Source organism: Prionailurus viverrinus, chromosome C1, assembly GCF_022837055.1.
Source record: "Prionailurus viverrinus isolate Anna chromosome C1, UM_Priviv_1.0, whole genome shotgun sequence".
Lineage (NCBI taxonomy): Eukaryota > Metazoa > Chordata > Mammalia > Carnivora > Felidae > Prionailurus > Prionailurus viverrinus.
The window spans coordinates 106,225,001-106,249,732 of NC_062568.1; the positions used below are offsets into that span (position 1 = coordinate 106,225,001).

The following is a 24,732-nucleotide window of genomic DNA, read 5'->3' on the forward strand; positions in this document are numbered from 1 at the left end:
ATAAATTGTTTTAAAAAGCTCAAAAATAAATAAAAATCAAATGAACATCTTTAGGGGTGTCTGGCTGGCTCAGTCAGTAGAGCCTTCAACTCTTGATCTCAAGATCATGAGTTCAAGCCCCAATCTAGGCATGGAACCTACCTAAAATAAATTTTTAAAAACAAATAAACAAACAAACATTTTTAGGGGCTACACTTCAAGGAACTATATATCACCAAATGGAGAAAATGAAAATAAGAGCTTTATCCTTCATAATTACTGTGATTTCTACTTACTCTATTATTCACTTAAGCTACATTAACAGAACAACTTAAACTACACTCAGGTTTGTCCCCAAAGCATGTTCATCTATCTAGTGTGGAGGGAAGGTGGGACAAGAAAGATAAACTAAGGTACAGAGAGAACAAGTAATTTGGATATGATTATTAAACACTACATACTAACAAGAAAACCAAACGGCTAAGGAAAAAAAATCCACATGAAACAATGAACTCATCATGTCTTTATTGTACGCACAAGCCTTCAATGTTTCAAGCAATAAGCAAAATTTCATCAAGTGCCTACTTTATATTATACCCTGCACCACATATAGCATATCATTCTGATTTACTGAGTATCACTTCTAAGTTCAGAGAACAGATTTCAGACCTTGTGGTGGTTGGACCCATCTCTATTTTTGGCAAATACAAAGACTCCTGAGTTCACAAGAGTTTGCAGCATATTCTTAGCCTTCAAGCTTTCAACTACTCCCCCAAAATAAGCAAACCACTCAACTTCTCTGCCTATGTTTTCTCAACCTGGACAAGGAAGTTAATGTACCTAACTTCCAAGATTCTTTTTGCTCAAAGATACTATTTTAAATGAAATCTACTATTCTGTTAGCCAACACAGTGACTAGTCTGTTGAACAAAGTGGAATATCCAGACTTAGTTCTCCACTGTTTGTGCACACAAGTCTATACCAGCATTATAATTATGGTTCTTGTCGCAACTGACACAAAGTAACAGGTTTTGTAAGCTTCATCATGTGGCAATTATACCAAAATTATACCTGAAGATAGAAAAGTGAATAGAAAAAAACCGTAAGTGCTTTCCTTCAATAACAGTCATTACAAATTTCACATTGTAGAACTGTGCTAAACAAAAACTCATTTTATTGAACCTAAGCCTCCAAATAAAGTAACAAAAACTGTACATGAATGCTAACAAAGCCTCAAAAATTATGAAACGAATAGTACAATGAAGAGAAAGAACAGGAAGGTATTCATTAGTAAGGGTAAGACTTAAGTTGGAAATTAGATAGGAAAATTAATATAGGGTAATGAGCAGGCACTACCAAATGTACTGAGGCAGTTCCCAGCCATGAATATACACACATTTAGAAATTGCTGAAACAGTTGAAAAATCCCCATGGCAAAGGGAAGCATAATGAGAAATTCAATTCATTTCAAGAATTTATCAGTGAGCACTAACTACCTGACAGGCTCAAAAGACACACACACACACACACACTGCTATCAAAAGACTGACAGTTTGTAAGTAGGTATTGTGCCTGACTACAGTAGCTATGGCAGAATTTGGTCCAATTATCAAATCAAGTAATTCTTACCATGTCAACCAGTAATCAGAGCTTCTGATCACAAAAAAAAGCTTGTTTTCCCAAACTGAGATGAAATAATTCTAACCAAGAGCAAATTATCTATGCATTAAAGAGCTAGGATAGCAAGTACAAGAAGTATGGAACTTCTAAAAATAATAAAAGGTTTTAAGATCCCCACATGATTAACACAAACCTGGACTCCACTGTCAGAACCTTAGCCTGGAAACCTCTATTTTAAGATTATTGATCTCCAGGGGCACCTGGGTGGCTCAGCTTGTTAAGCGTCTGACTCTTGATTTCAACTCAGGACATGATCTCGCAGTTTTGTGATTTTGAGCCCTATGTCAGGCTTTGTGCTGACCATGTAAGCATGCTTAGAATTCCTCTTTCTCTAACCCACTCATGCTCTCTCAAAATAAATAAATTAACTTAAAAAAATTTTTAAGACTATCGATAGCCAAACCAGTAAATATGTCCTGGGATGAACAGTCTACCCTAAATGAGATCTGATACCTACAAAGTCCCAGAACTTTGAGGGGACCTACATGAGTGGTAAACAAGGCCAGTAACAAAAGCATCATCATGATGCCTTTTTCTTCACTGCCCAATCTTTAATAAATGTGAATCCCCAACAAATTAGGAGAAATTATAATGAGACCATTCAGTTTTTTAAAGAATAAACAAGACAGCTGTTTATATAAGTAGTTTTTAAAAGTTCACATGATTCTGTATCTTGACTGTGGTAGCAGATACACGAACCTATCCAAAAGGTTATATCTGATTGTACAGTATCATTTATGTGACATTCTTGAAATAACAAAATAACAAAAATGGAGAACAGGAGTTAGGGATAGGGAAGGGGTGTGATTATAAAAGGGGAACTACTGTGGTGATGAACTGTTAAGGATCTTGACTGTGGTGGTAAATACACAAATATATACATATAATGAAATTACAGAAAATTACTCACACGAGCACCAGTAAAACTCAAGAAATTTGTATAAGATCTATAGATTAAAATCAGTATTAATCTCATCTTGTGATATTGTGCTATCATTTCCAAGCTGTTACCCCTGGGAGAAACTAGACAAAGTACATGGGACCATTAGGTATTTTTTTTTAATTTTTTTAAATTTACTTTTTAAGACAGAGAGAGAGACAGAGCATGAATGGGGATGGGGCAGAGAAGAGAGGGAGACACAGAATCTGAAGCAAGCTCCAGGCTCCGAGCTGTCAGCACAGAGCCCAACACAGGGCTAAAACTCACAAACTGTGAGATCATGACCTGAGGCAAAGTTGGATGCTTAACCAACTGAGCCAGTCAGTCAAGCACCCCATTCGGTATTTTTCTTCCAAATGCACTAAACATATAATCATCTCAATAAAAATTGATTAAAAATGTTAACATGAGGGGCACCTGGCTGGCCCAATCCATAAAGTATCTGACTTCAGCTCAGGTCACAATCTTGCAGTTTGTGGGTTTGAGTCCCACACTGGGATCTGCACTGTCAGCTTAGAGCCTGTTTCGGATTCTCAGCCTCCCTCTCTCTCTGCCCCTCCCCCATTCGGGTATTCTTTCCACCCCCCCCCCCTTTCTCTCTCTCTCTCTCTCTCTCTCTCTCTCTCTCTCTCTCTCTATCGGGGGCCTGGGTGGCTCAGTCGGTTAAGTGTCAGACTTCCCCTCAGGTCATGATCTCACAGTTCAGGAGTTTCAAGCCCTCGATCAGGCTCTGCACTCACAGGGACAGCCGGCTTTGGAGTCTCTCTCTCTGCCCCTCCCCAGTTTGCGCTTTCTCTCAAAATAAACTTAAAAAATAATTTAAAAAATAAAGATTCTATCTCTACCCCTCTGCCCCTCTCCCCTGCTCACTTGTTCGCTCTCTGGGGGGAAAAAAAAAGTAAAGAAAAAAAAGAGCATTTTAAGACTACCATAAATTTGTTGATAACTAAATTGGACATTAAAAAGCAAATTTTTTGAAATGTTTATTTTTGAGAGAGAGAATATATTAGTGGGGAGGAGCAGAGAGAGAGGGAGCCAGAGGTTCCAAAGCAGGCCCTGCACTGACAACAGCAAGCCCAATCTGGGGCTCGAACTCCCAAACCATGAGATCATGACCTGAGCTGAAGTCAGACATTCAACCAACAGAGCCACCCAGGCACCCCTAAAAATCAATTTTATTTAACTCTCAGTGTAGGAGTTTTCCAACTTTTATAGCTTTCAGCCACAGTTTCAACTGCAGAACTCTTCATAACCTGGGGTAAGGAGCTTGCACTGCATACTTAGCTGTGAAGTTACTGAAACATTTTAGTGGATACTGAACTTGACCAATTTAACATGTTACTTAATACTATACTTGGGCTTTTAGATTGTTTTCTGTGCCATTTCAAGAGCTTTTACATATAATCCACACATGAACATAATTCTGGCTGTCGACTTAATTAGAAAATAATTCAATATTCCACAAGTGTGATTCTGGGATAAAGAAATCTGTACTATCAATTGTTTCAATGGAGATAAACTCAGTGTGGTTTTTCCCCTTGTCATTAGCATACAAAACAAGAGAGCTTTTCCATTTTTATGTGTTTTTTAAACTGGATTATGTATTAACTTACCAACTATTTAAGCCAATAAAAACTGAACAAACGAAGTCTCACTGGATTACTGAATTCATCTTTGCAAAAGTAAAAATGATGCAACATTTTCTAGATAAAGTAATCTCCTAAACTAGGAATAAGGAATTCAAAGATTCAAGTATGAGCCAAACCAGCAGTTCCCAAAGCCAGGCTTTAAGGCTCTCATCTTCATTCTGATTTAACTGTATGGGATATAAACCAAGCAGCAGAGATTTTTTTTTAATGTTTATTTATTTTGAGGGAGAGAGAGCAGGGAAGAGAAAGAGATAGAGGAGAGAGTCAATCCCAAGCAGGCTCCACACTGTCAGCACAGAGCCCGACGAAAGGTTCAATGAGAAAAACCACGAGATCATGACCTGAGCCAGAATCAATAATCAGGCGCTTAACCAACAGAGCCATCCAGGCACTCCGTGAGCAGCAGCGCTTTTTAAAGCGTGAATCATCAAACAACCACAACCAAGATGCAGAACCCTCTGTTATCAATCTCCTATCACTACCCCTAATCCCTGGCAACAACTGATGTTTCCCATTACTGTAATTTTTCTCTTTTGTTGAATGTCATATAAATAAAATCACACACTGTGTACCCTTTTGAGTCTGGCATTTTTCACGTAGCTTAACACTTTTGATATTCACCAATGTTGTAGCAAGTACCAATAATTCCATTTTTTTTAAGTTTTATTTATTTACTGAGAGAGAAAGAGAGAGAAAGCAAGCAAGGGGAGAGGCAGAGAGTGGGAGAGAGAATCCCAAACAGACTCCACACTATCAGTACAGAGCACGACACGGGGCTCAATCCCATAAACCATGAGATCGTGACCTAAGGCTGAAATCAAGAGTCAGATGCTTAACCGACTAAGTCACCCAGGTGCCCCCCACCAATAATTCCTTTTTTATTATGTGGATATACCACATTTTGTTTATCCATTCTCCAATTCAGGAGAATGCCTGTAGCACTTAACAATTTGAACAAAATTGCTACTGACATTCACATGTAGTTTTTGTGTGAACTGTTAAGTCTTCATTTTTCCTGAGTAAATATCTAGGATTGAAACTACAATGGTGGAGGGCACCTGGGTGGCTCAGTTGGTTTAGCGTCCGACTTCAGCTCAGGTCATGATCTTGTGGTTTCATGCGTTTTGAGCCCCATATCAGGCTCTGTTTGCTGTAAGCACAGGACCCACTTCAGATCCTCTGTTCCCTTCTCTCTTTCTGCCCCTCCCTCACTAGTGCTCTCTCTCAAAAATAAACATTAAAAAAAATTTTTTTAATTAAAAAACAAAACTACAGGGTCATGGAAGTTTTTGTTTAACTTTATGGGAAGCTTTCAAAAGATTTACCAAAGTGGCTGTACCATTTTGCATTCCCACAGCAATGTATTGTATGTGGGAATGTATGTGTTCCAGTTGCTCTACATCCTCACTAATACTTAATATTGTCAGCTAGGGAGAGAAGGATTGTTTATTTTCTTAGTCACCCTAACAAGCGTACAGTCACATCTCACTGTGGCTGTAATTTGCATTTCCCTAATGACTAATGATGCAGAGAATCTTTCAAGTCCTTACTTGCTACCCATACATCATGTCCAGTGAAGTTTCAGGTTCAAATCTTTTGCTCATTCTTTAATTCGGTTTTTTTCTTATTATAGAGTTTCAGAATTATTTCTGTACTCTACATATAAAATCTTTGTCAGATATGTGATCTGCAAATATCTTCTCTCAGTCTGCCACTTCTTTTCACTCTCTTCAGAGTATCTTTCAAAAAATGGAAGTTTTTATCTTTTTTTAAGTTTATTGGGGGGAGGGAGGGAGGGAGGGAGGGAGAGAGAGGGAGAGGGAGAGGGAGGGAGGGAGGGAGGGAGGGAGGGAGGGAGGGAGGGAGGGAGGGAGAGAGAGAGAGAGAGAATGAATGAATATCCCAAACAGGCTCTGCACTAGCAGTGAGGGGCTCGAACTCATGAACCATGAGATCATGACCTGAGTCGAAATCAAGAATCACACCACAAAGATTAATATGTGGTGTCGTTAATGTTAACAACATCCAATTTATCAACTTATGTTATGCTTTTGGTCATATGTAAGAAATTTCATCTAAGCCAAGGTTACAAAGATTTCTCTCCTTTGTTCTCTTCTGCCAATTGTATTATTTTACATTTTACATTTAGATCTCTGATGTATTTGAGTTCATTGCCACATTAGGTATAAGAGATAGTTTAAAATTCTTTTTTCTCATATGCTGTCCAATTGTTCTGACTCCATTATGTGGAAAAAAGGCTATCTTTACTGAATTGCCTTTACACCTTTATCGAAATCAACAGACTGCATTTTTTCTATGGGTCTACCTCAATACCCTGATCACTGTAACTTCACAGAAGGTCTTGAAATCAGCTACATTTCAGATCAAATCCTCCAACTATGTTGTTCTTTATCAAATGGTCTAGCAATCTGTGTTCTTCTGCCATTTTATAATTTTTAAAAGCAGTTTATCATTATCTACAAAAAAAAGTGTTAGTGATTTTGATCTGGGTGCACCAGGCTGAGGAGAAATTACATTTTAACAATACTGAGTCTTCAAACCACAAACAGTAATTCTCTACAAATATTTAGGCCTTCTTTGATTTGCTCCATCAGTGTTTCGTAGTTCTAGACACACAGATCCTGTATATACTTTGTCAGATTTACACCTATTTTTGGTGCCACTTAAGTAGTACTGTTTTTTACTTATTTCCATTCCTGGTTGTTCATTGCTAGTATAAACAAATACAATTAATTCTTATACATTGTCCGTATATTCTGCAACCTTGCTAAATTCACATGTTGGTCCTAGAATCTCTCTTGTAGATTCCTTGGAGTATTCTACATAGACAATCATATCATCTGCAAATACGGGCAATTTATTTCTTCCTTTCTGTTCTAAAAACTTTCTTTTTTTGCCTTATCACACTTCTCCATCTTAAAGGAGAAAACATTGTCTTCACTAGTAAGCATTATGGCATTAGCTACATACTTTTGTAGATGCCCTTCATCACATAAAAGAAAAACTCAATTCCTAGAATTTCTAGTTTGTAAGAATTTTTATCAAGTATGAAAAATTTTGTCAAATGCTTCTTCTCAATGTACACAGATGATCATATGGCTTTTCTTAGTCTTAATACAGTAAATAAGCCTCAACAACTTTTAAATGTGGAACACACTTGCGTTCCCAAGATAAATCCCACTGGTCATGATGTATCATCCTTTTAATATATTGGTGGAATTTAACTCACATCTTGTCGTGACTTTTGCATCTATGCTCATGAAGAATATTAACATAGTTTTCTTTTCTTGTAACATCTTTATCTGGTTTTATTATCAAGCCTCATATAATGAATTGGGAAGTATTCCTTCTAACATTTCCTGGGAGACACTGTGCAGATTTGGTATCTTTTCCTCTTACATGTTTGGTAGAATTCACCTGCAAAACCATCTGGATGGACTTCAAGTTTCCTCTACTGGAAGGTTTTAAACTATGAATTCAGTTTCTTTAAAAGAAGACTATTCTAGGGCACCTGGGTGGCTCAGTTGGTTAAGCATCCAAATCTGATCTCAGTTGAGGTCTTGATCTCAGGGACATGAGTTCATGCCCCGTGTAGGTCCCCATATTGGTCACGAAGCCTACTTAAAAAAAAAAAAAAAAAAAAAAGATGAAGACTATTCCAGTTATCTATTCCTTCTGAGTGAGTTTTGGTAGTTTGTTCTTTGAAGGAATTGAGCAGTTTCACTCAAGCTGTCACATTTTGGGCATAGAGTTGTTCATGGTATTCTTATTATTGCTTTAATGTCTATAAGATCTGTAGTGATAGCTCCTCTTTCATTCCTGATATTGTTAACTTGGTCTCCTCCCTCACTATCCATGCTCTGCTTCTATTAAACAGTCTGTCATTCTTTCAAGTAAAACACCAGGTTCTGTAAAAAGTGAATATTAATATTACTATGAATATTACATAATTTCCTCAGGGAACTATTGTACTTCTGTAAATAGCAAAAGTGCTTTATCCACACTTCCCATTTCATCACACACTATCCATTAGTCTGCTTGGCTTGCCATAACAAACTAGTACCGACTGAGAGGCTGAAACAAAAATTTATTTTCTCACAGTTCTGGAAGCTGAAAATCTGAGATCAGGGTGCCAGCACAGTCAGGCTCTTGGTTTGCAGACAGCCACCTTCTTGCTATGTCCTCACATGGCAGAAAGAGACAGCAAGTACTCTGTGTCTCTTCTTATAGGGACCCATCAGGAAGCCTACCTTCATTCCCTCATTTAAACCTAATTATCTCCCAAAGGCCAGATTTCCAAATCCCATCACACTGGGGGTTAGGGCCTCAACATATAAATTTTACAGAGACGTGATTCAATCCACAGAACGCTCTATTTAAAAAAACATATATTCAAGGTGGGTCGGAGGATGGGTGATACAGGTAATGGGGATTAAGGAGTACACTTGTCATAATGCACACTGGATGATGTATGGAATAGGTGAATCACTACAATGTACATCTGAAACGAATATAACACTGTGTGTTAACTATACTGGAATTAAAATAACTTGAGGGGGAAGGAAGCCTGGGTGGCTCAGTTGGTTAAGCATCCAGCTTAGGCTCAGGTCATGATCTCACAGCTTGTGAGTTGGAGACCCACATCAGGCTCTCTGCTGTCAGTGTGGAGCCCATTTTGGATAAATAAAAAATAAGGGGCGCCTGGGTGGCGCAGTCGGTTGGGCGTCCGACTTCAGCCAGGTCACGATCTCGCGGTCCGTGAGTTCGAGCCCCGCGTCAGGCTCTGGGCTGATGGCTCAGAGCCTGGAGCCTGTTTCCGATTCTGTGTCTCCCTCTCTCTCTGCCCCTCCCCCATTCATGCTCTGTCTCTCTCTGTCCCAAAAAAAATAAATAAACGTTGAAAAAATAAATAAATAAAATAAAAATAAAAGTAAAAAGAATTATAATAATAATAAAAACAAATTGGGGCACTTGGGTGGTTCAGTCGGTTGAGGATCTGACTCTTGATTTCAGCTCAGGTCACAATCTCACGGGTTTGTGAGTTTGAGCCCCACATCAGCCTCCATGCTGGCCATGCGGACCCTGCTTGGGATTCTCTCTCCCCCTCTCTTTCTGCCCCTCCCCTGGGCTTACACGCTTTCTCTTTCTCAAAATAAATAAATAAATTTTAAAATAAAATAAATTAGCGGCGCCTGGGTGACCCAGTTGGTTAAGCATCAGACTTCAGCTCAGGTCATGATCTTGCGGTTCGTGGGTTTGAGCACTGCAATGCACTCTGTGCTGACAGCTCAGAGCCTGGAGCCTGCTTCAAATTCTGTGCCTCCCACTCTCTCTGCCCCTCCCCCATTGGTGCTCGCTCAAAAATAAGCAAACATTTAAAAAATTAATTAAATAAAATAAATTAAAAACACAAAACCAAAGTGGCGCCTGGGTGGCTCAGTCAGATAAGTATCCAACTCTTGATTTCGGCTCAGGTCATGATCTAACAATTAGTGAGTTCGAGCCCCAAGTCGGGCTCTGCACTGACAGTGTGGAACCTGCTTGGGATTCTCTGTCTCCCTCCCTCTCTGTCTCTCTCTCTCCCAGAAATAAACATTAAAAAAAAAAAAAAAAAAATATATATATATATATATATATATTCTCAAGGGTTGATATTTAATTAAATTATTTTTAATGTTTTACCAATAACATTCTCAGGTGAAATTGACTTTTTTTTTCTTTCCAACTACCAGTGTAAGGTGGTAGTAAACATAAAATGACTATTAGTAGAAATTTGATACCACTGCCTTGAACCATGCTAAGGAGCCAAGAGTTTTATCCATTACTGCTTTCACACCATACATACAAATGTCAACATAGTAAAAAGGCCTAATAATATCTTAGTATTATGAAAGTAGTTCTGACCTTAATTTGAAAACTCGCCACTGCCATACAGAATTAAATTCAAATAACTAGCACAGAAGAACTTATTACAAACTATGAAGTACATTATTAATTTAAGATATTATTACAAATTATTCACAAGAAACATAACCAATAAAACCTGACCAATTCCTAAGCTTTCCAAATTTATTTATGAAAATGATAAAGTTATGCTTTCAACTTGATGAATATACACCTTAGAAAGAAATGGGAAATTCCACAGAATCTAAAAAGAACAAATAAATAAAACTATCTTGGTTGGAATGAAACAAACAAACAAACAAACAAAGCAGGCCAGTGGTATGCTATAAACACTCTCAAATTTGTTTATGCTTGTATCACTTATAAAAAGATATGCCAGAGGCGCCGGGGTGGCTCAGTCGGTTAAGCATCCGACTTCAGCTCAGGTCACGATCTCGCGGTCCGTGAGTTCAAGCCCCGCGTCGGGCTCTGGGCTGATGGCTCAGAGCCTGGAGCCTGCTTCCGATTCTGTGTCTCCCTCTTTCTCTGCCCTCCCCCATTCATGCTCTGTCTCTGTCTCAAAAATAAATAAACATTAAAAAAAATTTTTTTTTTAAAAAGATATGCCAGAAACACTATCAGTTATGGCTTCTGGGGAAGGGAATTAGATGACTTAATGTAAGGAGGAGAAGAAACTTACTCAACACCTTTTGAATTGTAGGTGTTCAAATTCTATTGGAACCATCTATTATATGTGTTACCGCCCAAAATAAATGAGATTTGTTTCATAGGTAGTATTTAATGTTCCGGTATATTAAAAACTCAATGTAAAACACTGTAAAATTTCACCGTCTCACTCAACTTAAAAAACAGAAGCCAGAATTCAGTTTTGTTTTTAAGAATATATTTTTCCAGGGTACCTGGGTGGCTCAGTTGTTAAATATCTGACTTCACCTCAGGTCATGATCTCATGGTTTGTGAGTTCGAGTCCCACATCAGGGGAGCTCGAGCCCCACTTCGGGTGAGCCTGTGCCCCGCTTCAGGTGAGCATGAGCCCCAGATCCGGTGAGCTCAAGCCCCGCTTCAGGTAAAACACAAGGCCCACTTCAAATAATCCCCGCTTCTCTCTCTCTCCCTTCCTCCCTCTCTCTCCTCTGTCCCTCCTGGGATTCTCTCACTCTCTGTCCCTTGCTCACTTGTACCCTCTCTCCATCTACAAGAACATATTTTTCCATTTCAGTATATAGTATATGCATTATCATTCTAAAGCAGTAAGGGTCCTATTTGATCTCCTTTAATGAGTAGATAGTATCCATTTATAAATGACAAAAATACAAGTTTAATTGCATATTCTATTTGGGATTAAGTTTTCAACCAAAAACTTGGATAGTTTTTAGCTGGAAGCTCTGTAAGGCTGAAAAACATGCTTACATGCTTGACATCTATGTGATAGGTCTCTCCAAATGGAGAATTCAATTCAATACAGTTATTTCTGGAGAACTGACAGTTTCACTAGTACATTATTTCAAACACACAGACAAATAAGGCACAAGTCTAACAACTATTTTCTTTGGAATACCATTTTTAATACTTTTAACCAAAATTAATTTTAAATGGAAAATATGACTGTCAAAAAAACTGTCCTTTCACATGTGCTTACACAATACTGGAAGAGAAAAGGAAGACTTATTCCAGATTATGTGACTGTTTATCTGTTTAGATAAACTAACCTTGGGGGCACCTAGGTGGTTCAGTCAGTTAAGCACCTGACTTCAGCTCAGGTCATGATCTCGAGGTTCATGGGTTCGAGCCCCATATCAGGCTCTCTGCTGACAGTTCAGAGCCTGGAGCCTGTTTTGGATTCTCTGCCTCCCTCCCTCTCTGTCCCTTCCCCACTCACACACACGCTATCTCTTTCAAAAATAAATAAACATTAAAAAAAAAAATTTTTAATGTAACTAACCTTGATGGAACCCTGATTTAAAAAAAGAAAATGTTAAACAAGTGTCAGTGAGGATGTGGAGAAAAGGGATACCTTGTACATTGCTGGTGGGAATATAAATTGGTATAGCTACTACGGAAAACAGGATAAAGGTTCCTCAAAACATTAAAAATAGAACTACCCCAGGATCAAGGAATTCTACTTCTGGGTAATTATCCACAGAAAATAAAACTACTAATTTAATAAGATATATGCACCCCATGTTTATAACCTAAGTGTCCATCAACAAATGAAAGGATAAAGAAAATCTGTGTGTGTGTGTGTGTGTGTGTGTGTGTGTGTGTGTGTGTGTGGGTGTATGCAACACAATATTTGGCCATAAAAAAGAATGGAGTTTCAACATAAAAAAGAATTGCCAGTTTCAACAACATGGATGGACTTTGAGGAAACTATGCTAAGTAAAATAAGTCAGAAAAAGACAAATACTGTATAGGTGAAACTTACATGTGGAATCTAAAAACAAAACAAACAAACAAAGGCCAAGTTCATACATTTAAGAAAACAGATTAGGGGCGCCTGGGTGGTGCAGTCGGTTAAGCGTCCGACTTCAGCCAGGTCACGATCTCTCGGTCGGCGAGTTCGAGCCCCGCGTCAGGCTCTGGGCTGATGGCTCAGAGCCTGGAGCCTGTTTCCGATTCTGTGTCTCCCTCTCTCTCTGCCCCTCCCCCGTTCATGCTCTGTCTCTCTCTGTCCCAAAAATAAATAAACGTTGAAAAAAAAAATTAAAAAAAAAAAAAGAAAGAAAGAAAACAGATTAACAGACTGGTGGTGGCCAGAGGCAGGGGATGAAGGTGGGAGACATGGGTGAAGGGGATCAAAAGGTACACCACTTCTAGTTATAAAATAAATACGTCATGGGGATATAATGGACACTTGTTAATGGACACTAACAATACTGTATTGCATATTTGAAAGCTGCTAAAACAGATCTTAAAAGTTCTCATCACAAGAAAAAAAAATTTGTAACTATGTGAGGTGATGGCTATTACTAAATTTGTGGTGATCATTTTTCAATATATGCAAATACTGAATTATGTTGTACACATGAAACTAATATAATGTTGTATGTCAAGTATACCAGAATTTTAAAAATATAGTGCAAAAAAAGTTATACAAAATAATTTATTGAATTTATATATAGTTCAATTAGGTAACCTGGGTAAATAAAATTAGGTAAATAGAATTTGTCTGTCACATTAGATAAACAGAATACATATTAATTAATATTAGGTAATTATTGCTAATTTTCTTTTCTTACTGCTATATGGTTAAGAAAATCTCTTTATTACTGCTGATGATGAACACGGAGGTTTTTAGAAGTCTGCATCTTTCAGAGCTCATAAAAAACCTAAATGAACAAATTAATCCCTCTCTAACAACTATTAAAAGTCACTTGAAGATCCTGTTCCATCTCAATATCACATTATTATGGACACTGATGATCCCATTATATATGCTGAGTCAAATCTGTATTGTCTATTACATAATTTGCATATTTTTAAGCCTTGGTCCACTGTGAAAACAACACATGGTAATAACAGATTATCTGTTATAAGAGGAGAAAATAGGGGCATCTGGATGGCTTAGTCAGTTAAGCATCTGATGTCAGCTCAGGTCATGATCTCACAGTTTGTGGGTTTGAACCCCACATCAAGCTCTCTGCTGTCAGCACAAAGCCCACTTTGGATCTCCTGCCTCCCTCTCTCTCTGCCCTCCACCCCCCCTCCCCAAAATAAATAAACACTTAAAACAAAAGAGGAGAAAATAAAGTAGAAAATAAATATACCACCATTTGCCATTAATCGTGTGTGCAATTGTGGATTATGTACATTTTTATTCTTTTTTCACATTAATAATTACAATTTAAGAGTTTTCCATATTACAAAACTCTTTGTAAATGTTTTTAACAACTTCCTAAATGTTCCACTAAGAATATGATTTACTTAAATGTCTCAATGCTTAGTAAAGGAAATGAGCCTCCACCATCTCTTCTTTAATAAGATCTCAATTCACAGACAATGTCCTCTATGCTGTATTTGCCGATGGAAGTGGACAACAATTACCTTGGGTTTGTTTGGTGATTATAATTTCAGGTCTGTCACTCTTGTGACACTGGTGGACATTCAAAGGAAGAGAGAAAATACATATAATCATCTCAACTAATTTTTACTTCTAACAGGTAAACGTTAAGTAGCAGTGCAGGGGTGATCTCTGTTTACTGTACCGTGACATGCAAAAGGCTCTCCTAATAATCCACATTCAAACTGAAGAGGAAAACTGAAATCTCTAATGAAGCTGTATGTATTTATGAGTATCAATGAATAAAAACTGCTTGGATGGTTTACCTTTAAAAAATCTCATTGCTGGATTTTTTAAAAGTATTTTTAAATTTTTTTTAAATATTTATCTTTGAGAGAGAGGGAAAGACACAGTGCGAGTGGGTGAGGGGCAGAGAGAGAGGGAGACAGAAAATCTGAAGCAGGCTCCAGGCTCTGAGCTGTCAGCACAGAGCCCAATGCAGGGCTCGAGCTCACAAGCTGTGAGATCATGACCTGAGCCAAAGTCAGGTGCTTAGGTGACTGACCCACCCAGGTGCCCCTGGTATTTTTATACAGAAGCACACATAAGATTATGTTTCAGCTGGTCTTATGCAAATGTCATAAGAGGCTCACAAGAATCTAACCCTGTATTTCCCCTAGGAACAACCATGTAGTATTTGCTAATTCAGTGTCATAACAATATCACAAAATATTATTGCCATGAATAACAGGAATCAACTAGAGCTGGGGATACTTACTATTCACAGGGCAAAAATAATAGAATTGGATGGGAAAGACAGTACAAGAATGTTCTCATTCTCTTTTTAATCTCTTCCAACTATAAGAGCCCCTTACTCAAGTCAGTCTTAGAAGCAAGTTCAAGATACACAAGAAAACTGTACCACTCTAGAATACTATTCACAACTCCTCCACAGAACACCTAAGTCTTGGGGGGAGAGGAGTACAAAGCATTTGAATAAAAAGTATAAGGAACTAGGAAAGCTAACTAAGACTCTATTTGAGGCTCTGATAACTTCCCTGTCAATGCTGGGGAACTTTTTGACACTGTGATTTCTTTTTTAAAGTTTTTTTGGGTGGCTCCAGGGTGGCTCAGTCAGTTGGGCATCCGACTTTGGCTCAGGTCATCTCACAGCTTATTGGTTCGAGCCCCACATCGGGCTCTGTGCTGAAAGCTCAGAACCTGGAATCTGCTTCTGATTCTGTATCTCCGTCTCTCTCTGCCCTTCCCCCGGCTCGCATTCTCTCTCAAAAATAAAAACATTAAAAAAACATTTTTTTAATAAAGTTTTTTTGGAGGGAGGGGGGCAAACAGAGAGAGGAGAAAATCCTAAGCAGGCTCAGCACTGTCAATGCAGAGCCCAATGCGGGGCTCAATCTCACAAACTGCAAGATCAAGACCTGAGCTGAAATCAAGAGTCAGACATTCAACTGACTGAACCACCCAGTCACCCCAATATTTTGATTTCTAAAATGAAGGAATAAAATTAAGGACCACTAATATCACTCAATACTTAAAATTTGTAAAGCACAGAATGATTATGAATTATAATCCTGCATTTGATATTCAAGAAAACTTTTGCTATTTTTAAACCAGGTTACAACTGGCTGTGATTTCCAAAAGTACCTTTGTATATTTACAAATTTCAGAAAACCATTCTATGATTTAATAGAGATGAACAGAGGCAAACAAAAAATGTCTTACAAAAAATTTTGTCTTGCAAAAAAATCTTTCAGTCAAGTTCACAGGCATAAGCACCAGAGAGGAAAAAAAAAAAGACTATTACTTCAACCTATCTGTAACATGAAATTTTATATAACCATTTAAAATCTTGAAATATTTTAAACAAATTGCACATGATCTAATGTTAAGTGGAAAAATCAGATTGTGAATAATTACAATTACTTTAAAAGAACCATACACTTTTGTGCAAAAGCCAAAAAATAGGTGCTCACTTCAGCAGCACATATACTAAAACTGGAACAATACAGAGAAGATTAGCATGGTCCCTGCACAAGAATGACACACAAATCCGTGAAACGTTCCGTATTTAAAAAGGGGGGGGGGGGGCAGAAAAATGGGAAGGAACACATAAGAAAGGCAACAAAGCATGGGAGTTATGGTAAAATTTTGCTGTCTTCTTTATACCTTCAGTTTTTCTACGCTGTCCACAACAGATGTGGATTACTTTTACAAGAAGGTAGGAATGGTGTTTTCTTTTTAAAATGCTTTTCTGGGGGCACCTGGGTGGCTCAGTCATTTGGGTGCCCAACTCTTGATTTCACCTTGGGTCATGATCTCACAGTTTGTGGGGTCCAACCCTGCATAGTACAGAGCCTGCTTGGGACTCACTCCCTCTCCCCTGACCATGTTCTCTCTCAAGTGAACAACAACAACAACAACAACAAAACTCTTCAAAAAAATAAAAATGCTTCTCTAATATCTCTAACTTTGCCAAATACTCCCACAACCACTGTTAACTACAACCAAACCACTGTTAGTTAATATATTCCTATCTGATGCTCTCAATTCTTTTTGTTAATTTATTCTTACCTATTATGCTCAATTTATTCAGCAGTCTTTGAACTCCCAAAATATACTATACATAATCCTAGAAAGCATACATCACATTGGTAAACACACACACACACACACACACACACACACACACACACACACACACATATTATCTTTCTACCTAAACTTCAAATTCCTTGTAAGCAAGGACGGCATTGGGTTTTAAGTTTTTTTTTTTTTTTAAGTTTATTGATTTACTTTGAAAGAGAGCATGGGGGAGGGGTAGAGAAAGAGGTGAGAAAGAAATTCCAAGCAGACTCTGCACTGCCAACAAAGCCCAATGCAGGGCTTGATCTCACAAACCTGAGAGATCATGACCTGAGCTGAAACCAAAAGTCAGACACTTAACCAACTGAGCCATCCAAGCATCCCAAGGACTGAATGTTTCTTTTTTTTTTTTAATGTTTATTTCTTTTTGAGAGACACACACACACACACAGAATGTGCGGGGGCGGGGGGAACAAAGAATTCAAAGCAGGCTCCAGGTGCGGAGCTATCAGCACAGAGCCTGATACCGGGCTTGAACTCACAAGCTGTAATGTGACCTGAGCTGAAGTCGGAAGCTTGACTGACTGAGCCACCCAAGTACCCCGGACTGAATGTTTATAATCTCTGTATTTCCAATGCCTTGCATACAGCCTGGCACATATAAAAATTGTCATATATATATATGTGTATATGTGTGTGTATATATATATATATATATATATATATGTGTGTATATATGTATATATATATGTGTATACATACACGTATATATGTATATATATATGTGTATATATACATGTATATATGTATATATAGGTTAAAATATATACTTAACAGGGGCGCCTGGGTGGCTCAGTCGGTTAAGCATCCGACTTCGGCTCAGGTCATGATCTCGCAGTTCCCGCGTCGGGCTCTGTGCTGACAGCTCGGAGCCTGGAGCCTGTTTCAGATTCTGTGTCTCCCTCTCTCTCTCTGACCCTCCCCCGTTCATGCTGTCTCTCTCTGTCTCAAAAATAAATAAACGTTAAAAAAAAATTAAAATATATATATATATATATATATATACTAACAGAAAATCACCATTGGAACACCCAATAATACTTGCTGCAGACAGGATCCACCAATGGATTAAGAAAATTCGTAGGCAGAAGTTTGAGAACAGTATATTTTACATAATTCCAAAGTATCTACTCCAAGATACTTACTAATTACAAATGAAAAAACAGTAACTATGCAGTAGAGAACCAGCAAAGTATCTGCTCAGAGAACAAAATTAATTGTTGTGTTTCTATATTACAGAGAATGAGCTAAGAGAATTTTCACCAGATTGAAAGGGTATGTTCCAGATAGTCAAAACTTAAAATACAGAATACGTGTTGCACATACAAAATAAACATTTTGAGGTGGTGACACAATCCCTGAGATACACAAAAAGATAAAGTCCATTTGCCAGAATAACTATAACAGAGACAACTAATGTAAACAGCCCTCTTAACTATCCATGAAGAGCCTTCTGTATATATACTCATGTATATTAATACAGCCTTCTGTATTAATACTCTTGGATGGGTGCGTCTGGGTGGCTCAGTCCGTTAAGCATCCGACTCTGGACTTTGGCTCAGGTCATGCATCTGACCCTGCATCAGGCTCTGCCCTGACAGTGTAGAGCCTGCTTGGGATTGTCTCTCTCTCTCTCTGCGCCCCTCCCTGGTGCTCACTCACTCTCTCTCCCCCTCTCAAAATAAATAAACTTTAAAATAAATAAAATAAAGGGGCGCCTGGGTGGCTCAGTCGGTTGAGCAACCGACTTTGGCTCAGGTCATGATCTCACAGTTCATGAGTTCAAGCCCCGCACTGGGGCTCAGAGCCTGGAGCCTGCTTCTGATTCTGTGTCTCCCTCTCTCTCTGCCCCTCCCCCACTCATGCTCTGTCTCAGAAATAAACATTAAAAAAAATTTTTTTTAATAAATAAATAAATAAATAAAATAAAAATAAAAAGGACGACTGCTCTAAATAAACAAGACATACAGGGCCTGGAGCCTGCTTCAGATTCTGTGTATGTGTGTGTCTCTCTCTCTACCCCTCCCCCACTCTCACTCTGTGTCTCTCAAAAAGAAACAAACATCAAAAAAAAAATGTTTAAATAAACAAGACTTAGGAGCCAACCAAATCGAACATATAAACCTTGATTAGGTCCTGGTGTTTGAAAAAAACAGCTATCAAAGACCAGCTGAATGTAGAACAGATATTACATAATAATAGGGAACTATGACTAATTTTCTTAGATACGATACTGCATGTTACTACTGCATGCTGAAGCAATATGTGTCATGTCTGCAATTACTCTCAAATGGTTCAAAAACATGTATGTATGTATGTATGTATGTATGTATGTATGTAGAGACAGAATGTTATGGATTAAATTACATTCCCCCTCAACATCCTTAAATTGAAGCCCTAACCCTTAGTACCTTACTGGGTACTAGGGTCATTGCAGATGTCATTAGTTAGTATGAAGTCATATGGAGTAGGATGAGCCTGTAATTCAACGTGATTGGTGTCCTGATAAAAAGGGGAAATTCTGGACTTCTAGCCTCCAGAACTGTGAGAGAATAAATGCCTTTTGTTTGAAAAAAAAAAAGGGGGCATGGGGATTTGGACACACGTAAAGATTGGAGTTATGTCAGCACAAGCTAAAGAACTACCAGAAACTAGGAGAGAAACCTGGAACAGATCCTTCCCTAACATCTTCAGAGGGAACAAGGCCCCACTGATACTTGATCCCAGACACCTAGTCTTCCGAAATGTAAGACAATAGGGGCACCTGGATGGCTCAGTCCGTTAAGCATCCAACTTCAGCTTAGGTAGATCTCACGGCTTATGAGTTCAAGCCCCCATCAGACTCTCTACTGTCAGTGCACAGCCCGCTTCAGATCGTCTGTCTCCCTCTCTCTATGCCCCTCCCACACTCACATTCTTTCCTCAAAAAAACCTCTTCGACCTCAGCTGCAGCAATTTCTTACTTGACACATCCCCAAAGCCAAGGAAATTAAAAGCAAAAACGAACTATTGGGACCTCATGAAGATAAAAAGCTTCTGCACAGCAAAGGAAACAACAAAACTAAAAGGCAACCAACGGAATGGGAAAAGATATTTGCAAATGACATATCAGACAAAGGGCTAGTATCCAAAATCTATAAAGAACTCACCAAACTCAACACCCAAAAAATAAATAATCCAGTGAAGAAATGGGCAGAAAACATGAATAGACACTTCTCTAAAGAAGACATCCAGATGACTAACAGGCACATGAAAAGATGCTCAATGTCACTCCCCATCAAGGAAATACAAATCAAAACCACACTCAGATATCACCTCACACCAGTCAGAGTGGCTAAAATGAACAAATCAGGAGACTATAGATGCTGGCGAGGATGTGGAGAAACGGGAACCCTCTTGCACTGTTGGTGGGAATGCAAACTGGTGCAGCCACTCTGGAAAACAGTGTGGAGGGTCCTCAAAAAATTAAAAATAGAACTACCCTATGACCCAGCAATAGCACTGCTAGGAATTTACTCAAGGAATACAGGAGTGCTGATGCATAGGGGCACTTGTACCCCAGTGTTTATAGCAGCACTCTCAACAATAGCCAAATTATGGAAAGAGCCTAAATGTCCATCAACTGATGAATGGATAAAGAAATTGTGGTTTATATACACAATGGAGTACTACGTGGCAATGAGAAAGAATGAAATATGGCCTTTTGTAGCAACATGGATGGAACTGAAGAGTGTTATGCTAAGTGAAATAAGTCATACAGAGAAAGAGATACCATATGTTTTCACTCTTATGTGGATCCTGAGAAACTTAACAGAAGTCCATGGGGGAGGGGAAGAAAAATTTAAAAAAAAAGAGGTTAGAGAGGGAGAGAGCCAAAGCATAAGAGACTCTTAAAAACTGAGAATAGGGGCGCCTGGGTGGCTCAGTCGGTTAAGCAGCCGACTTCGGCTCAGGTCATGATCTCGCGGTCCGTGAGTTCGAGCCCCACATCAGGCTCTGTGCTGACAGCTCAGAGCCTGGAGCCTGTTTCAGATTCTGTGTCTCCCTCTCTCTGACCCTCCCCCGTTCATGCTCTCTGTCTCAAAAATAAATAAACATTAAAAAAATAAAATTTGAAAAAAAAACTGAGAACAAACTGAGGGTTAACGGGGTGAGAGGGAGGGGAGAGTGGGTGATGCGTATTGAGGAGGGCACCTTTTGGGATGAGCACTGGGTGTTGTATGGAAACCAATTTGACAATAAATTTCATATTAAAAAAATAAAAAATAAAAAAAATGTTTAGTGGGAGGGGGGATAGGCTAGATGGGTAGGGGCACTAAGGAATCTATTCCTGAAATCATTGTTGCACTACATGCTAATCTGGATGTAAGTTTTAAAAAATAAATAAATAAATAGAAAACAAACAAACAAAAAATGTTCAGAGGGGCACTTGGGTGGCACAGTTTGATGGGCGTCTGACTCTTCATCTCAGCTCAGGTCATGATATCATGGTTCATGGGTTCAAGCCCCACATCAGGCTCTGCACTGTTGGTGTGGAGCCTGCTTGGAATTATCTCTCCTTCTCTCTGACCCTCCCCTGCTTGTGATATCTCTCTTAAGTAAATAAACTTAAAAAATAAAATAAAAAACAAATAAATGTTTAGAACTGTAAAACAATAAGTGACTATTGTTTTTTTTTTTTTAACGTTTATTTATTTTTGAGACAGAGAGAGACAGAGCATGAACAGGGGAGGGGCAGAGAGAGAGGGAGACACAGAATCCAAAACAGGCTCCAGGCTCTGAGCTGTCAGCACAGAGCCTGACGCGGGGCTCGAACCCACAGACCGTGAGATCATGACCTGAGCCGAAGTCAGACGCCCAACCGACCAAGCCACCCAGGCGCTCCAATAAGTGACTATTGTTTAAGCAACCCAGTTGTGTTATGGCCGCCTAGCAAGCTAATAGAAAAAGAAACTACACCAAAATTGTAATAAATGTTGAATCTAGGGGGCAAGTATATGGTATTAACTACTTTCAACTTTTCTGCATATCTAAAATGTTTAGTACCTCAGGTAATACCTTAGAAATGTGTGAATATTCTGTTCTCTAATAATCAACCATTTAGTAGCCATTGATGATACTTAGCTGAATAAAAGGAGCTTTGTTTATCGATATATCCATAAAATAGCTTGCTGGGATTTTGACTTGGATCACACTGAATCTACAGATCAAATTCAAAAGAACTGACACTTGAACAATATTGAATCTTCTTGTCCATGCAATATGGAATATTTTTCCATTTATTTAAGTATTATTTTATTTCTTTCAAAGAGTTTACAGCTTTCCTCATGCAGATTTTGTACATTTTTTTAAGATTAATATCTAAGGGATTTGGGGGGGGGGGTGCTAATATAGATAGCACTGCTTTATTTCCAGATTCCAACTGTTCGTTGCTGGTATATAAGAAAGCAATTGGCTTCTGTATATTCATCTTGTATTTTGAAACCTCGCTATAATCAATTAGTTACAAAAGATACTTTGTTAACTCTTGAAATTTTCTACATAGACAATCACATCTGTGAACAAAGACAATTTTATTTTTTTCAAAGAGCTTAGTTTATTTTTTTCTAACTTTATTTATTTTGGGGGCGGGGGGGGGGGAGCACGCACGAGGCATACGGATGCATGGGGCAGGGAGAGAGACAGAAGCCCAAGCAGGCTCTGCAATGTCAGCACGGAGCCCAACCTATGGCTCGAATCCACAAACTGTGAGATCATGGCCTCAGTCAAAATTCAGAGTCAGACACTCAACCAACTGAGCCAGGTGCCCCGAACAAAGACCATTTTAATTCTTCCTTACCAATCTGTATACCTTTTATTTCCTTTTCTTGTTTTACTGCATTCTCTAGGACTTCCAAGACAATGTTGAAAAGGAGTGGGGAGCAGGGACATCTTTGCCTTGTTCCAGATCTTAGCCTTTAATTTCTCACACTATTAAAGTATGATGTTAGCCATGGGGGTTTTAGAGATGTGTCATATCAACTTGGGAGAGACCCCCTCTATGTTTGGTTTGCTGAACATTTTTATCATGAATAGATACTGAATTCTGTGAAATGCTTTTTTGCATGTATTAATATAAAGCATGATTTATTAATCTATTAATATAATATGAATTTTCTTCATACAATCATATGATGTGATAAAGTACATCATTTCATTTTTGGATGCTAAACCAGGCTTACATACCTGAAATAAATCCCACTTGGTCATAATGTGTGTAATTCTTTTTATTTACCGTAAGATTCATTCAATTTGCTAATATTCTGTTGAGGATTTCTGCTTTTATGTTCATGAGAGATACTGATCTGTAGTTTTCCTCCTGTATGGTCTTTATGGTTTTGGTATTAGGGTAATGCTGGCTTCATAGGATGAATTAGGAAGTATTCCCTATTTTCTGGAAGTATTCCTTCTATTTTCTGAAAGAGACTATAGAGAATTGGTAGAATTTCTTTCTGAAATGTTTGGTAATGACATTATGCTAAGTGAAATAAGCTAGCCACAAAAGGATATAGTATAATGTCTCTTATATGAGGTTTCTAGAGTAGTCAGATTCATAGAGCTAAAGTAGATTGGTGGTTGTCACAGACTAAGGGAGGGAAGAATGGGAAGTTTGTTTTTAATGCGTACAGTTTCAGTTAGGGAAGTTGAAAGGGTTCTGGAAACAGATGGTTGTACAATATTGTTAATGTATTTAATGTCCCACAAGTGTGTATTTAAAAAGGTTAACTACCACTGGGAGAAAAGAATGAAGTTAAATTGTCAATTCTACACTAAGCATGTTTTAACCAAAACAAACAAACAAACAAACAAACAAAGCTAGACATGGAACCTAGCAGGTATTCAATAACTATGTAATGAACTAGTGGCTTTAATAAATGTGTACTAAAGGATTAATTTTTAAATGCTATGAGAGGGAATACTATGGGAAGAAACAAGAATTAATGAGCACGGAAGCACAGATGTAAAACAAGTTTCAAGTGAATTCATTTATGCAGTGATAGGAGCACCTGGGTGGCTCAGTTGGTTGAACTATTGTTTTCAGCACAGGTCATGATCCCATGGTCATGCTCAGGTCACACTCTGCACCGAGTGTGGAGCCCACTTAAGATTTTCTTTTTCTTTCTCTTTCTCTCTCTCTCGTTCTTGCTCTCGCTCTCTCTTCTCTCTCAGGGCACCTGGGTGGCACAGTCAGTTAAGCAGTCAACTTTGGTTCAGGTCACGATCTCGAGGTTCATGGGTTCGAGCCCGCATCAGGCTCTGTGCTGACAGCTCAGCCCCTCCCCCACTTGTGCGCGCGCTCTCTCTCTCTCTCTCTCTCTCTCTAAAAATGAATAAACATTAAAAACATTTTTTAAAAAAAGATTCTCTCTCTCTCTCCCTCCGCTCCTCTCTCCAACTCATGCTCTCTCTTAATAAAAATTTTAAAAATTATGCAGTGATTAAAAAAAAGAATATACCAACTGGACAACAGGCAGAGTGAAATAGCAAAAAGAATAAAAGGCCTCTGTTCTAATGGAGACACAATTGACATATAACACCGGATTGGTTTTAGGTGCACTTAAGTTTTTAAAACTGGTTCATGGACAGGGTAGGTGTTAAGAGTGAGCAGCAGAGGAAGTTCATATATTGGAGCTGAATTCTGAAATTCCTGTTATGTCAACCTACACATGCTGAAGACATGCTAAATCTATCAAATAATGCAGGAAGCCTTAACTGGGGTCTATGGATACATAAATGGGCAAAAGGAGTTCAGTGACCCCCTCACCTCACAGCTGCAGGAATTCTAATATGAATATTTACATATTTGTCTGGGAAAAGAGTAAACAACTTTCATCAGACACCTCACGGGGTTCAAA

The 24,732-nt window shown here is 38.5% G+C and overlaps 1 protein-coding gene and 1 non-coding gene across 7 annotated transcripts in view; one reads left to right on the plus strand and one right to left on the minus strand.

The window, feature by feature from the left end:
- The window catches only part of WDR33 (WD repeat domain 33), a 107,910-nt gene that overhangs the window by 70,783 nt on the left and 12,395 nt on the right, over window positions 1–24,732 (minus strand). The gene's annotated exons all lie outside the window — the stretch shown is intronic.
- Window positions 16,160–16,266, plus strand: LOC125174148 (U6 spliceosomal RNA). Its single transcript, XR_007155279.1, has one exon. It is a non-coding gene; the product is annotated as a U6 spliceosomal RNA (small nuclear RNA).